Source organism: Spea bombifrons, chromosome 6, assembly GCF_027358695.1.
Source record: "Spea bombifrons isolate aSpeBom1 chromosome 6, aSpeBom1.2.pri, whole genome shotgun sequence".
Classification (NCBI taxonomy): Eukaryota; Metazoa; Chordata; class Amphibia; order Anura; family Pelobatidae; genus Spea; species Spea bombifrons.
Genome location: NC_071092.1, coordinates 30,834,141 through 30,848,629, shown reverse-complemented (window position 1 = coordinate 30,848,629; position 14,489 = coordinate 30,834,141). Strand labels below are relative to the sequence as shown.

The 14,489-nt window shown below is 42.4% G+C and overlaps 2 long non-coding RNA genes across 3 annotated transcripts; one reads left to right on the top strand and one right to left on the bottom strand.

Annotated features, from left to right (window-relative positions):
- The first annotated feature begins 3,344 nt into the window (after positions 1-3,344).
- On the top strand, positions 3,345-10,493 carry LOC128500020 (uncharacterized). The gene is made up of 2 exons (XR_008354871.1): positions 3,345-4,120; positions 9,859-10,493. It is a non-coding gene; the product is annotated as an uncharacterized LOC128500020 (long non-coding RNA).
- Positions 9,763-12,150, bottom strand: LOC128500021 (uncharacterized). Of its 2 annotated transcripts, none has more exons than XR_008354873.1 (4): positions 11,206-12,150; positions 10,971-11,080; positions 10,337-10,442; positions 9,763-9,897 (listed from the first exon to the last, which is right to left on the bottom strand). It is a non-coding gene; the product is annotated as an uncharacterized LOC128500021 (long non-coding RNA). The 2 variants fall into 2 exon arrangements; XR_008354872.1 differs by having other exon boundaries at positions 10,383-10,442; positions 11,206-12,137.
- Between the last annotated feature and the right edge of the window lie 2,339 nt (positions 12,151-14,489).

Below are 14,489 nucleotides of genomic sequence, written 5' to 3'. Positions count from 1 at the left end.
ACCGGAAGTGGGGCATGAAACCGGAAGTGGGGCACCTCCTACTGCGCATGCGCAAAACCGGAAGTCCGCGCATGCGCAGAACGGACTTGGCCGAAACCGGAAGTGGGGCATGAAACCGGAAGTGGGGCACCTCCTACTGCGCATGCGCAAAACCGGAAGTCCGCGCATGCGCAGAACGGACTTGGCCGAAACCGGAAGTGGGGCATGAAACCGGAAGTGGGGCACCTCCTACTGCGCATGCGCAGAACCGGAAGTCCGCGCATGCGCAGAACGGACTTGGCCGAAACCGGAAGTGGGCACGAAACCGGAAGTGGGCATGAAACCGGAAGTGGGGCACATCCTACTGCGCATGCGCAAACCAGGAAATCGGCGCATGCGCAGAACGGACCTGGGCGAAACCGGAAGTGGCCGCGAAACCGGAAGTAGCAGGCGAATTACACAGGAGTGGTGTCAGGTCACCAGAGAACAGGACTGGACAGCGGTCAGGTCGATGATTACAGCCAGATAACTGAAATAGGATTGGGTTTCTTGCCACCACTTTTAACAACAGATAAAGAGTCAGATTACGGAGTTGAAAGTCAATAAAAAGGAAGCCATGAGCAGCGTAAGCGTAAGGTGCATGCGTGAGGTCTTACACGGCTATTACTGCTGGGCGTTAATTAGCACCATGTACTACAAAGAAATTGAATATGAATCAGCGCCGTCCGGAATTCAAAAACCTGCAGAGTTTCCAATGGAAGCAGAGACTTACGGATAAACACATATAATATGTGTTAACTCCTTAATTCCCTCTTTAGGGATTTGAGAGGTAGGCAGTGGTTCATTTTTGGTTTCAGATCCACATTGAGGACAGAATAGACTGTCCTTAAGTGTAGACGGGATAAAATGTGTAATAATAGTAATGGAGATCTGTGTAGGGAGAGGAACAACCCAGGGCCACCATAGAGCCGTCTCTATTTAGAATGATTATAATGCTAGGAGGGTACAGGTAGGCATTTTCATTATGCGGTGCTGGCAAGCGTTACCGTCGGACAGCACCCAATATAAAGCCAACGCTTGCCCTTTGCCCACACCTTTGTTCACCAAAAGAAATGCTCTCCGCTCTTCAGTCCTTTATCCCCGTCTGTCTCTGGCGTGGTGCGGGTACTATAATACATGACTGCCCATCAAAGCCGGCTTTTCCTCCCCATCCCCTGTGTCTTTTGATTGATTAAATATTAATTGCTTACCATTTGATGAATGCTCTCTTTTTTTGCCAATTGACAAATATGTTTTCTCGTGTTCAAGCTCCAAGGACCCATGCAAAAAAACAAACAAACAACAAAACAGTAAAATTTCAGATGAAGAAAAAAGCAAATAAAAAAGAAAAGATGCCAGAAAGACTCCTGCATCAGAGGAAAACATTATGAAAACTGATAACTGGTTTCGCTTAATTAGTTATATTATAACATACATTACACATAACACCCTACGCTTCATTAGGTTAACATTATGAAAACTGATAACTGGTTTCGCTTTATCGCTTTATCAGTTATATTATAACATACATAACACATAACACCCTCAGCTTCATTAGGTTAACTGCAGCTCTAGTCTTATTATCATGAAGCCCAATGGAGTGATCCAGCTGATTATTGCTGTGGTTGCTTATAGCGATTAGACCATTTTTCAGCCAGCAGCAAAAATAAAAAAAAAAAAAAAAAAAAAAAAGGAATATGATACGTTTGGCGTCCAAGTCCTGCAGTAACTGCGCTAACTATGGCTGTATAAAATAGTTTTGCGTGTTTGGGTTTATCTTCAGCTTCGTAGTTGGCACAGGACCACAAAACCGAACGTTCAAGCGAACGCAAATGCAGACTATTATTATTATTTACTGTTTTATATAGCACCATCAAATTCCGGAGCGCTGTACAATGGGTAGACAAGACATAGCAAGTAGTATGTAACATAACACATTGACTTACAGAGACAACAGGTGAGTAGAGCCCTGCTCAAAGGAGCTTACAATCTAGAGGGTGTATTACACAATAGTTAAAAGGTGCCATTGTAAGGGATAGACTAGCCCCGCTAGTGTAAGTATTGCGAGGAGGGGTGAGCTAAGGGAATATGGGGGGTGTTAATGTGCAATATTTTAAGCGTCCTTAAAGAAGTGGCCCTTGAGGGATCTTTTGAAGGACCGAAGGCAGTGGGGCGAAGGATAGACCGGGGGAGGGCATTCAAGAGGATAGGAGCAGCCCTGGAGAAATCTCGTAAGCGTGCATGACAGCTAGAAATCAGAGGAGAGGATAGAAGGAGATCGTTGGATGAGCGGAGAGACCGGTGTCGAGTGTATTTAGAGATGAGCGAGGAGATGTAGGGAGGGGAAATGCTGTGAAGGGCTTTGAAAGAAAGAGTGAGGATTTTGAATGAATCCTGAATCACACGGGCAGCCAGTGAAGAGACTGACAGAGGGGAGAGACGTTAGTAAAGCGACGGGAAAGGAAGATGAGTCTGGCAGCAGCATTCATGGTGGATTGTAGAGAGGTCAGACGGTTAAGAGGGAGACCAGCTATAACAGACAGAATAACAGTAGTCAAGACGGGAGATGATCAGGGCATGGACAAGAGCCTTAGTGGCATGCTGTGTTAGGAAGGGACGGGTGCAGGCAGTGTTTTTAAGATGGAGACGACAGACTGAATGTGGGGGGTGAACGGAAGGTCGGAGTCAAGGGTGACACCAAGACAGCGTGCATGAGTAGACGGGGAGATGATGGCACCATTAGCAACTAGGGAAATTGATGGGGGAATCTTAGCATTGGAGGGAGGAAAGATGAGAAGTTCTGTTTCAAAAAATGTGCAGATATCCAGGAAGGGACAGATGCAAGGCAGTTAGTTACACGAGCTAAGACAGAGGGAGAGAGATCAGGGGATAATAGATAGATAGATCAGGGTGTCATCAGCATACGGGTGGTATTGAAAGCCAAAGGATGAGATCAGTTTGCCAAGGGAGGAAGTGTAAAGAGAGAAAAGAAGGGGCCCTAGAACAAAGCCTTGGAAGAAGTTCTGAAGGTTAATAGAGCTGACGTCTCTGGTTAGGCGGGGTTGGGGTGCAAGGGAGTGAGTAGGAGGCAAGGTTAGAGAGCAGGAAAGGAAGTGGTGGTCAGAGAGGGGGAAAGGGGAATTAGAAAGGTTAGAGAGAGAGCACGTGCTAGAGAAAAGGTCCAGGGTGTGACCATCCTCATGAGTAGGGGAGTTAATATGTTGTTGGAGATCAAAAGAGGAGGTAATAGAAAGGCATTTTGAAGCCATGGGACTCAATGAGGTGTCAACTGGGATGTCGAAATCCCCAAGGACAACAGAAGGAATATCAGAGGAGAGGAAGAGAGAAGTGATTGAGAAATATGTTAGCCGGGCCAGGGGCGGTATATAACAGCAACGCGTATGGAGATGGGATGAAATAGTCGGATAGCATGGACTTCGAATGAAGAGAAAGAGAGTGATGGGGCAGAGGGAATAGGTTGAAAAGTACACGTAGGGGAGAGTATGAAGCCTACCCCCCTCTCCCTCCACCCTTCCTGTCATCAGGTCTGGGAGTGTGAGTGAGGTGTAGGCCACCATAGGAGAGAGCAACGGGAGAGGCAGTGTTAGAAGGGCATAGCCAGGTCTCAGTTAGAGCGAGAAGGTGTAAGGAACTAGAGATAAAGTGATCATGTAGGGCTGTTTGTTTGTTACAGACAGAGCACGCATTCCAGAGCGCAAGGGTAAATGGGGGAAGGAGGAGCGGCAGGGTATGTGGGAGATTATTGATTTCTGGAATGTTGACTGGGAGAGGATGGGGGAGAGATCACCTAAGGAGGTCCAGGGTTTGGGGAAATATCCCCAGCTGCTAAACAAATAGTAGAAGAGAAAGCGAGAGGAGGTGGGAATAGGACCTGTGCGAACGGAGAGATTGCTGGGAGTGAGGGGAGGTGGGGGAAAGGGAGGAGGTGACGTTGAAAAGTGCTTGGGATGAGAGAAGGGGAGAAGAAAGTAGTCATGGTGCAATACAGACATAGTGTGGGGTTGCAGGTGGCTGGAGAGAGATAATGATTTTACTAACAACAGAGGAAAGAGAAAAGTGGAACAAGAGGATTGTGAACACGGTATGTGAAGGAAAATGGTGATGGGAATGGAATGGAGGTGGGGGGAAACACAAAAAGCAGTAGGCAGCACTTGACAGTTCAGTGGAATATTGATTGTGGGGAGTCTCCCAGGTCTTCTCTGTCCTTCCTTGTTGTCCTCCTTGGTGAACTCCCAGATAGTGGCATTTAGTAAAAATTGGCACTTGGATTGAAAGTGGCACATTCATTAAGATTTAAAAAAGAGGGTACTTAACCTTAGGGGGCAGCGGCAGCTGCTCTCCTCCACTGCAGTCCAATCACTTTCCACGGGTTAGCTGCGTGAAATCAGGTGAAGCACTTTGCACACGCGCACACAATGTTCGCAGAGTTGGGGCTGGGGCAGTAAGTATATCACATGACAGGAGATATAGAATGCACAGAAAATAGCTGGTGAGGGGGGAAATGCAAATAAGGGGATTCTGCTATTGCAGGGGGGGTCACAATAAACATTTAACCCCTTAAGGACAATGGGCTGTCCTTAAACCCAATAAAAACAATGCATTGTGAGCCTGTACATGTACGGGCTTTGGCATGAAGGGGTTAGAGAGACCTCTCAGTTATCACATGCATTGATGGCTAATGTCCCTTTAACACATTTTTTTTGGCATTTCTCTTACATTTAAGCTTTCTATGAACCGCTTAGGCTACTGACTTAATTCCCTCCAAGCAGACTTTTACTCGCCCATCCCCTTTTTTTTCTCCGCTCTTGTGTCTTTAACCCCTTCGTGACAAAGGCTGATTTTACTTTTTGTACCCTTCGTGACAGTGGCCGTTTTAACATTTCTGTTATGGCGGACGTTGATGCCCCGGGGAGGGGCCAGACATGGCCCCTAGTGCCGATCGCGGCGTTGCTGAATGCCTCGAAGTCGAGGCATCACAGCAACAACGTTTGGGTGCAGAAAGCGAACGTAGATCGCTTTCTGCACCCGTTTAAAATCATGACGGTCCTGGCACGTCAATTGTCACTAACCTGATGGATAGGGAAGGCTTCCCCAAGCGCAGACCTGTATACAGCTGCCCCTGGCATTCTCTTCTTGGATAACTGATGCAGGATACCGTGACGTGATAATACACCCCGGGTGATGAGCCCAGCGAGAAGAGATTTAGGCCAGCAGAACAGTATCCTAGTAGCCAATACATATCTCCACTTTCATGCCACTTCATGGGTTGTATTTTGACAAATAAGGTGTATGAGTTTCTATGGGTAATGTATTAGTTGCCATCAAGTTGAAGTAAAAAAAAAAAAAAAAAAGGGTGTGTTATTAAAAAAAATGTATAATAAGGTATCGGAATGGTCTTACTTACACTCCTTCCGTCATTGCGGCCGCTGTAATCAGTCGTTTTAAGTAACAGTGATTTTGAACACAGGCCCAGATCTAAGATGCTGGCGTGCAAGCAGCTCTTCTGACGAGGGTACCGGTTTCCATGCGGTCTGCTTCTCCAGACGTGTTTTTTTTTTTTTTTTGTCCGTTCACATCCAACCCTCATGTTTGTATTATATCGGAAGGTTTAAAGCCACTAAGCGGTGTAGACAATTTGTGTTTTTATCATTATTAACCCACAACAACCTGTTTATTTAAATAAGCGAGAGGTACGGGGAACATTTGAAGAGAATACATCAATGTGTTGCCCACAAAGTATTAGAATCGGATATTGTGTAAGTGAGATTCCCACTACAAGAAGTGCATCATTGCATAGTATGGAACGTAAGGAAATGCGAGTAAAATTAATGGGTCACCAACAATGGTCACTTGTAGTAATTTGAGGCTAGCATACATCTACGTAAAGGGAACACAAAGTTACAATTGACCAGGGAATTAGCTCATTGGAAATATATCTATTTCTGACGAGGCACTGAATCTCTCTATTAGCTTTCCGACCAGAGAAACTTGAATACATTTGAAGATGAAAAGGAGGACCCGAGTGCTCTGTGTGGAAAAACAAAACTGACATCAAATTATGAAAAGCCCAAAGTGCTTACTTTGCATCGAACCCGATCCGTAGCTACTCGACTAGGAAGTCATATTTATTGATGCGTCTGTTTAACTTCTTTAGTTCATAATATTCCACATATAATTTAAACGAATTGTGGCAGATGTTTGGATTTCAGTTATGTAGACTATTTTAGTGATCAGTCATAGAAGTCATTCCCCCCCCCAGCACATAAATTGGAGAATTTATGGTATTTCAGAAATCACTACTTGTGAAATGTCTGTGTGATTTTGCAACGTATAATACTTCATTGCAGATTTCCATGGGATAATGATTAAGTATCCTATTACAGTGGGAAGGTAGGAGTGTATACTAGGGCATTACTCATAGGATTTCATCCATGTAGTTTATGCAAGTTTACAGCTACCCGCTTCCTTCCCGGTATAATATAGTGGTGGAGTATTCAGGAGAAAAATTTTTTTTGCACATTTTAACTACCTTGGATGCTTTATAAATATCCACGGTGACACAGGTTACTTGAAAAGGTTTTAGCAACGATTGGGGGGGGGAAACAGACCAAGGACTGTTTAAGGTCTGAGTCTCTACATCGCATGGCATAGGAAGTTTTCTATGGCCGCTGGTTAGATCCAACCGTACGGATTTGTTCCAGCGAATGCAGTAAGTTTGTGGATCAAACTTTACCCAGAATGTTTACCATTTGCCAGGATGACATTAAGCACAGTAGAGTAGAGACTTTGGGGAAGGATTTACACACATTCAATTTATTGCATACTTAGTGCATGCCTTCATCAAGCACATTTCTGTGTTACACGATTTGCTCAAACCCCCCCCCCCAAAAAAAACACATATCTACAATACATGGTTTACATTCCAGTAGGGACTGCTCCATTTAACAATGTAAAAAGTCATCCTACTAGTTTAAATTAATAGATTTTAAATCTTACTGGGAAGTGTATAAAATTTGACGACGTATGAATTCAGTCCAACTGGCACACCTAGTGAGACATACAAACCTGTCAACTGGCTCTATTTAGAGCCAAGTGCCAACGCTCAGGGATTTTACGGAGCACGCCGAGTATTTATGATACTCAACTGATTAGTCAGGCGCAAAAATAAAAAGTGAATCTTTGGACTCAAAAATAAAAAAAAACAAAAATTGAACCGGAGATTCATTTGAAAGGAAAACCGTTACAGTTGATGCAATGCCCCAGCGTACGTATCCCATCAGAGCCAGGGGATTAGGGGATCCTCTAGTCTAGCCAGCGGTATCTAGTGCAAAACAAGAAGTGACACAGTCATCTACGATCCTACGGCCATTCTTTGGTCAAAAAAATATAAAAAAATTATAGCATTCGCTTCGGAACTAAACTTCAAAGAAAACGGGAGACACCTTTCTCCTAGCTAGAAAAGTTACAGTAGTTGATTTCTACCATATAAACCAACTTCACTTATTTATACCCTGAACTTTCAATGTTAGAGTAGTATTGGTGTTGATTATTAAACGGATAAGTGCACAATTGCCAGTTTTCTAAATTGCACATGAAAAAAAAGGCTGCATTATATTTCGCCACAAGTTACTTTCGATTTCCGGTGTACCCTGATATTTATCAGCATAAAACACTTAAGAGCTGAATTCAATGGCGTCATCTGTGATCTGCTTGAACTCAGTTTCCTCTGCTGTCCATGTGGAGGTAGTACTGCAAGAGAGGGGAAACATGAATCAGTGACTTCAATATTACTAAGCAAAATAATAAAAAGGTCGTTCTAATGTTAGAAACACCAGGAAACTAGGAGAGGTGAGCTAAGAGAATATGGGGGGGGGTGTTAATGTGCAATATAAGCGTCCTTAAAGAAGCGGGGAAGAGGGATTTTTTGAAGGATCGAAGGCAGGGAGGAGAGACGGATAGACTGGGGGAGGGCATTCCAGAGGATAGGGGCAGCCCTGGAGAAATCTTGTAAGCGTGCATGAGAGCTAGAAATCAGAGGAGAGGATAGAAGGAGATCATTGGATGAGCAGAGAGAGCGGCGTGGACTGTATTTAGAGATGAATGAGGAGATGTAGGGAGAGCAACCGCTGTGAAGGGCTTTGAAGGTAAGAGTGAGGATTTTGAAATGAATCCTGAGGCGCACAGGCAGCCAGTGAAGAGACTGACAGAGGGGAGAGATGTAAGTAAAGCGATGGGAGAGGAAGATAAGTCTGGCAGCAGCATTCATGGTGGATTGTAGAGAGGTGAGACTGTTAAGACCAGCTTAGACAGAGTTACAGTAATCAAGGTGGGAGATAATCAGGGCATGGACAAGAGCCTAATTGCCAAGCTGTGTTTGGAAGGGATGGATGCTGGCAATGTTTTTAAGAAGGGGACGACAGTTTTTAGAGACAGACTGAATGTGGGGGGGGGCGAACGAAAGGTCAGAGTCAAGGGTGACACCAAGACTGCGTGCATGAGTAGACGAGGAGATGATGGCGCCATCAACAATGAGGGAAATTGATGGGGGAGTCTTAGCATGGGAAGGAGGGAAGATGAGAAGACCTGTTTTGGAGAGGTTAAGTTTCAAGAAACGTGCCAATATCCAGGTGGAGACAGATGCAAGGCAGTTAGTTACACGATCTATGACAGAGGGAGAGAGATCAGGAGAGGATAGATAGATAGATCTGGGCGTCATCAGCATACAGGTGGTATTGAAAGCCTAAGGATCAGGGCAGGGTGGTGACAGTGCAGATATGTCACCTCTGATGGTTTTAATTTTATTATCGAAGTATGTGGCAAAGTCCGATGCATTAAGGTTAGTGGAAGGGGTTGCAGGGATCGGTTGAAGCAGGGAATTGAAAGTATTAAAGAGTCGTTTAGGGTTGTAAGACAGGGAGGAGATTGAAAGCAGAGTAGTAGGAACATAGCATAACATAGCATTCATTTATAGCGCAGAAAGTCAGACATGGAATGAGGAGACTTTCGCCAACTACGTTGAGCGGTGCGGGAACATCGACGTAGGTGTTGGGTTACAGTCGTGTGCCAGGGTTGGAAGCGTGAACGTCGTGAGGAGCGAGTAGTAACTGGTGCTACATGATGGAGAGCAGATGCGAGAGTGGCGTTACAGACAGAGGTGGCGTTGTTTGGGCACGTCATGTTTGAGATAGGAGAGATAGTAAATTGATTGAGAAGTTCTGAAGGTTAATAGAGCTTAGGGCTGTGCGGAGATCTGTGAGAGCCAGGGACACCTTCATCTAATCAGTGTCCACGTCCTAAAGTTCTCTGCCTTCTCCCCACCCACCCTTACAAATGAACAACGGCGTAAAGGTAACATAACATAATGGGGAGGAATAATCATGTAGATTCAGTGAGAAGGAGAAGATGACTCCCAAGTTGGGTTTGTAACATATATGCATTGCTTATTTAATGCCTAGGCATAGTTACATTTACGTATTTAGCGTGAAGAACTATAAATGTGGGTTTAGCAAAAGGGGCACATTCACTAAGTCTCCAAGTAGTAGTAGAAATTGTAGTGTGGACAACAGGTGTTTTTGTCTAGAAGGTTAATGAAGATACACAATCTCTTGAATAAACGCATGGTCTACCTTTTCTTTTTAGGCTGGGAGCCCTTTTCATAGCATTTTCTTTAGAGATGTAGGCAATTATTATTATGATTTTTCTTTTTTTTTTTAAATACAATAATGCAGTGCTTTCATGAAATGTTTAAAAGATTTACCTCGTGGTGCTTCCATAGGGACTTTCTGTGTGACACTGTGCTCCCTTTTCTTATCCTCTTAGGTTGGAATAGCTTTGTTCACAGTTGAAAGAGGAAACGTGCTGGAGACAACAGACGGCATTAGAAGACCAATGTATGAAAATCTGGAGTGTGTGTAAGACACCGTCTAAGCAACTGATTTTGGAACACGCGGACAGCAAAAGGTTTCCCCGATCGGATGGCTTCTGCGGATAAAATTTTGTCAACGTCAGAAAATGTCACAGAATTTATAAGGTCCACACGCTAATGACATTTCTTTATAAACGTCATAAACAATTATAAACTGCCTGCCGTCCTTTACTTAGTGTGTTTCAGTTTAGGAACTCTGGACGTATGCAGAATCCCAATCTGCACTGCTTGGGCACCGTGTCTTTAGTTTTATTATTTACTGCCACAATATTTTACAGAAGGCGTGGAAGGTCCTGCTCACTAGTGCTTATAATCCAGAGAGAAGTGTAAATCTGACAGACAAGGTTCAGTATGTAGGTGACGATAATTTACCTTTCTGCAGTGGTCATAGATATAAACCTTCTACATCCATACTAACCGCACTAGTGCACTCGTCCAAAATGGCAAACTGGGGTACATGGTAAAATTATCTTGCCATCTGGAAATAAACATAAGTTTAGCTCTCAAGTAACGAGTCTACTTAGCCAAATGAGAAGAAAAAAAAATGAATACTGAATAGTAAGGCAGGAGGAAAAGGAAAAAAAATTAAATATATATATATATATATATATATATATATATACATACATACATATACATGTTTTAACAACATAGCAACTAATAAAATATTCTTGCTGATTGGATAACTCTATAATAGCCACAGTGAAAAATATAAATTTCAGAAAATGTGAATTTGAAGTTAGATTACCCAGACTTGCTTTTATTATAAAGTTTTACTAAGTTTTTTTTTCATTGTTGAGCAAGTACAAATTGGAGATAGTTGGATGGATTTATTAGTGGTCAAAAACAGAATATTGAAAGTTAAATCCAATTCCTCTGTAATCCTAGTATCGCAGTGTGTCTCATCCACTGAACACACCAGCTCAGCCCATAAATGGACACATTTACAATGCTAGAAAATCAGAATTCTGTAGTCTGTAAATTAAAACCAAGATCAAATACGTACTGCCATCCTCTGCTTTTCGCCCCCACTCAGTACATCCAGTCTTGAACACTGTCCCAGCCGCCTTCACGTTCCAAACCCAGCTGCACATTGTCAAGGTATTCCTTCAATACCTGGGGAGTGAATATAAAACAAAGATGGGTAGTTAAGCCACTTAACTAAATACAGCTAAGTAAGTAATTTCAGTGTGTAAGAAAATTAGAAGAGAAGTTTCAACATACTGGACCGTTCTTCTCACCTTATCAGGAATACCTTTACGTTTCCGGTGTTCTGGAGTGTCTGGGTAAATGACTTGGTCCCGTAACGTTCCCAAAGTCATATGGTCTCTATGTAAGATATTGTGCTACAAATAAATTACTGACACCACAACTCAGGATATATTGATTCTACAAATCAAAAGGTGCTGAAATGTGATCACACTACAGGAACAGAGACAGCTGGGCAGAACATAATCAGAAGTACATAAAATATCTTCCTCGTTCAGGTTTGGTCAGACATCCACCGAATAGAGGCCACAGCTGCAGAATAAAACATATTTAGGTAAATTGCTCAAAGATTATTCTATATAAATAATATGTACATTTTTACTTCTACAATTAGACATTACCTAGGCTACTGTAATTTCATCTACATTAGGGCCGTTGTATTACGTAGCATTTACCTATGTTTTATTTTCAACATAAATACCACGCCGTCGCTATAATGCCCTTTAGGGCTGCGGCACTAAACGTTGAGGAGGTTAATTCATACAGAAATTCTAAAACATTTTTATTTTAATTATAGATACAACCGGCTGACACCGCATCACCTAATGCAATAGTAGCTCTTTTAATATATTAGTGGGAACAAATGCCATCAGAAAACCACAGCTTCATCATGTAGCAAGATACAAATCTTGCCTTACACTTCCAACCTTACATAGTTACATTAGCACAAAAACCAAGGATCTTTAAAGTACAATGTCACTACATGATATATAAACACACACCATATTAGAGGTTGCAGCTTCACCCATACTTGAAGTTTGCACCTAAGTATATTTCGAATCGGAAACAAAATTTCTAGAAATTTTCAATACCCTGAATTTTCCCAGGAATAATCCTTTAAGCATGTAAAGTGTTCCCTCTGTTATAATGTCTGCCAGCAACACTTGTCATGTGACACAAGTTTATAAACTCTCAAACATACTGGAGGCGGCAGTTATTGTCGTAACAGCAACCTTTAACCCCTTAAGGACCGGGCTCATTTTTCGTTTTCTACCCTGTGGGACCGAGGCTGTTTTGACACTTTTGTGGTGGTTGTGTTCAGGTGTAATTTTCTCCTCACCCATTTAGTGAACCCACATAAGTTATATATTGTTTTTTTCAGGACAAGATGGGGTTTCTTCAGATACCATTATTTTGATCGTATCATCTTATTTACTATAAAAAAAATAAAAAAAACATGGTGAAAAATTGAAAAAAAAGACATTTTATGACTTTTATTTGAAAAATATTTTACTCACCTAAAAAAGCAAGTAAAAAAACTAGCTAAATAGATTCTACTACTTGTCCTGAGTTTAGAGATACCCAATGTTTTTATGTTTTTTTGCTGTTTTTTGTAAGTTACAGGGCAATAAGTACAAGCAGCGTTTTATGATTTCCAAATCTTTTTTAACAAATCTGGTCAGTCTGCCTCCATCTCCTCTTTGGAACATCTTTGAAGCTGGTTAACTCAATTTAACCCATTCAAACCATATATTTTTGAAAACTAGACACCCCAGGGTATTCCAAATGCTGTAATTTTAACCCTTTCCATGCACCAATTATACAACTACACTTTGTCAAACTTTGTAATAGTAATTTTTTTTATTTTTTTTTCCACACAAATTGTACTTTAGTTATAGATATACAGGTTCTGGTATATGCCACTGTCTAACAACACCCCAATGTGTGTTCAGGAACATCTCCTGAGTACAGCGATACCCCACATGCATGGGTTTGTCAGATTGTTTGGCTGCTAAAAGGCTACTTTTGGGGCATGCGTAATTCAGGTGGTCATTTGGTCATTCTGCCTCCATCTCCTCTTTGGAATATCTTTGAAGCCGGTTAACTAAATTTAACCCATTCAAACCATATATTATGGAAAACTAGACACCCCAGGGTATTCCGAATGCTGTTATTTTAACCCTTTCCATGCACCAATTATAGAACTACACTTTGTCAAACTTTGTAATAGTAATTTTTTTCACACAAATTGTACTTTAGTTATAGATATACAGGTTCTGGTATATGTCACTGTCAAACAACCCCCCAATATGTGTTCAGGAACATCTCCTGAGTGCAGTGATACCCAACATGCATGGGTTTGTCGGGTTGTTTCAGATTTAAAATGCCACATTTGGGAAGTGCGCTTTTTTTCTCCATTTTGGTCAGTCTGTACCTATGCCCTATCTGTGAGCTAGGCCACTCCAATTTACCCCATCAGCCATTTTTTTTATATATTAGACACCCCTTGGGTATTTGAAGTGCTTTTATTTTAACTCTTTGAGATTTTTGAGAAATTTTAGCACTTGCTCAAAATAATAAACTTTATTTTTTTATTTTTTTTTATTTTTTTAATACTTTTTTTATTATTTTTTTTACACATTTTGCTGGTACTGGATGGTTCATCTAGTGACATCACTGCATAATTATTTTTAAATGTTAGCACATTTTTTTTTTTTTTTTTAATATTTTACTAATCACATAGTGATTAGAAAGCTGGGCTCCATTGACTTGCATGGTTGAATGCAGTACCTGTATTCAACCAGCAAGTGGAGCCAGTTCTCTAGAGGGTCTGGAGACCCTCTAGCGAACTTTTTCGTCTCTCTTGTTTTATTTCCCGGCCGCCGCCATCTTACTTGATGGCGAAGATCACCGGCAGCGGCGGCTGTGACCGCTCTCCGGAGCGGTCACAGCCCACCTAAAGGTAAGTGTTTGGTGTCGCTGGATGCCTCCTGATCGAGGCATTCCAGCGACACCATTTAAGTTTAGGAGGCGATCGTTGATCGCCTCCTAAACGCTTTCAAAACGGGCGTCCGCCGCCATACAATGTATGGCGGCTGTTGACGCCCCGGGGAGGGGCCAGACATGGCCCCCGATGCCGATCTCGGCCTTGCTGAATGCCTCGACGTCGAGGCATTGCAGCAAGGCCGTTTAAGCGAAGAAAGTGATCCTTGATCACTTTCTAAGCTTATTTAACTTTTTGACGGTTCAGGACCGTCAAAGGTCATTTAGTGACCTTCTTGTCATGACGGTCCTGAACCGGCAAAGGTCGCGAAGGGGTTAACAGTGGGTTCACAAGGTGAGAGAGAAAACTTATTACTACATCTCTCATTCCATAAACCGCTGTGAGATACATAACCAAGCCACGGGGAACTGAACTCTTAGGCAAGGCAAAGCATTAAACATTAAGGACGTGCTTGGCTGCAGAGTATATCATCATTTATCCCACCATTATTTCGCTCACCTCAAGGAGCTCAGCTTGAGTGCTGTTCTGATG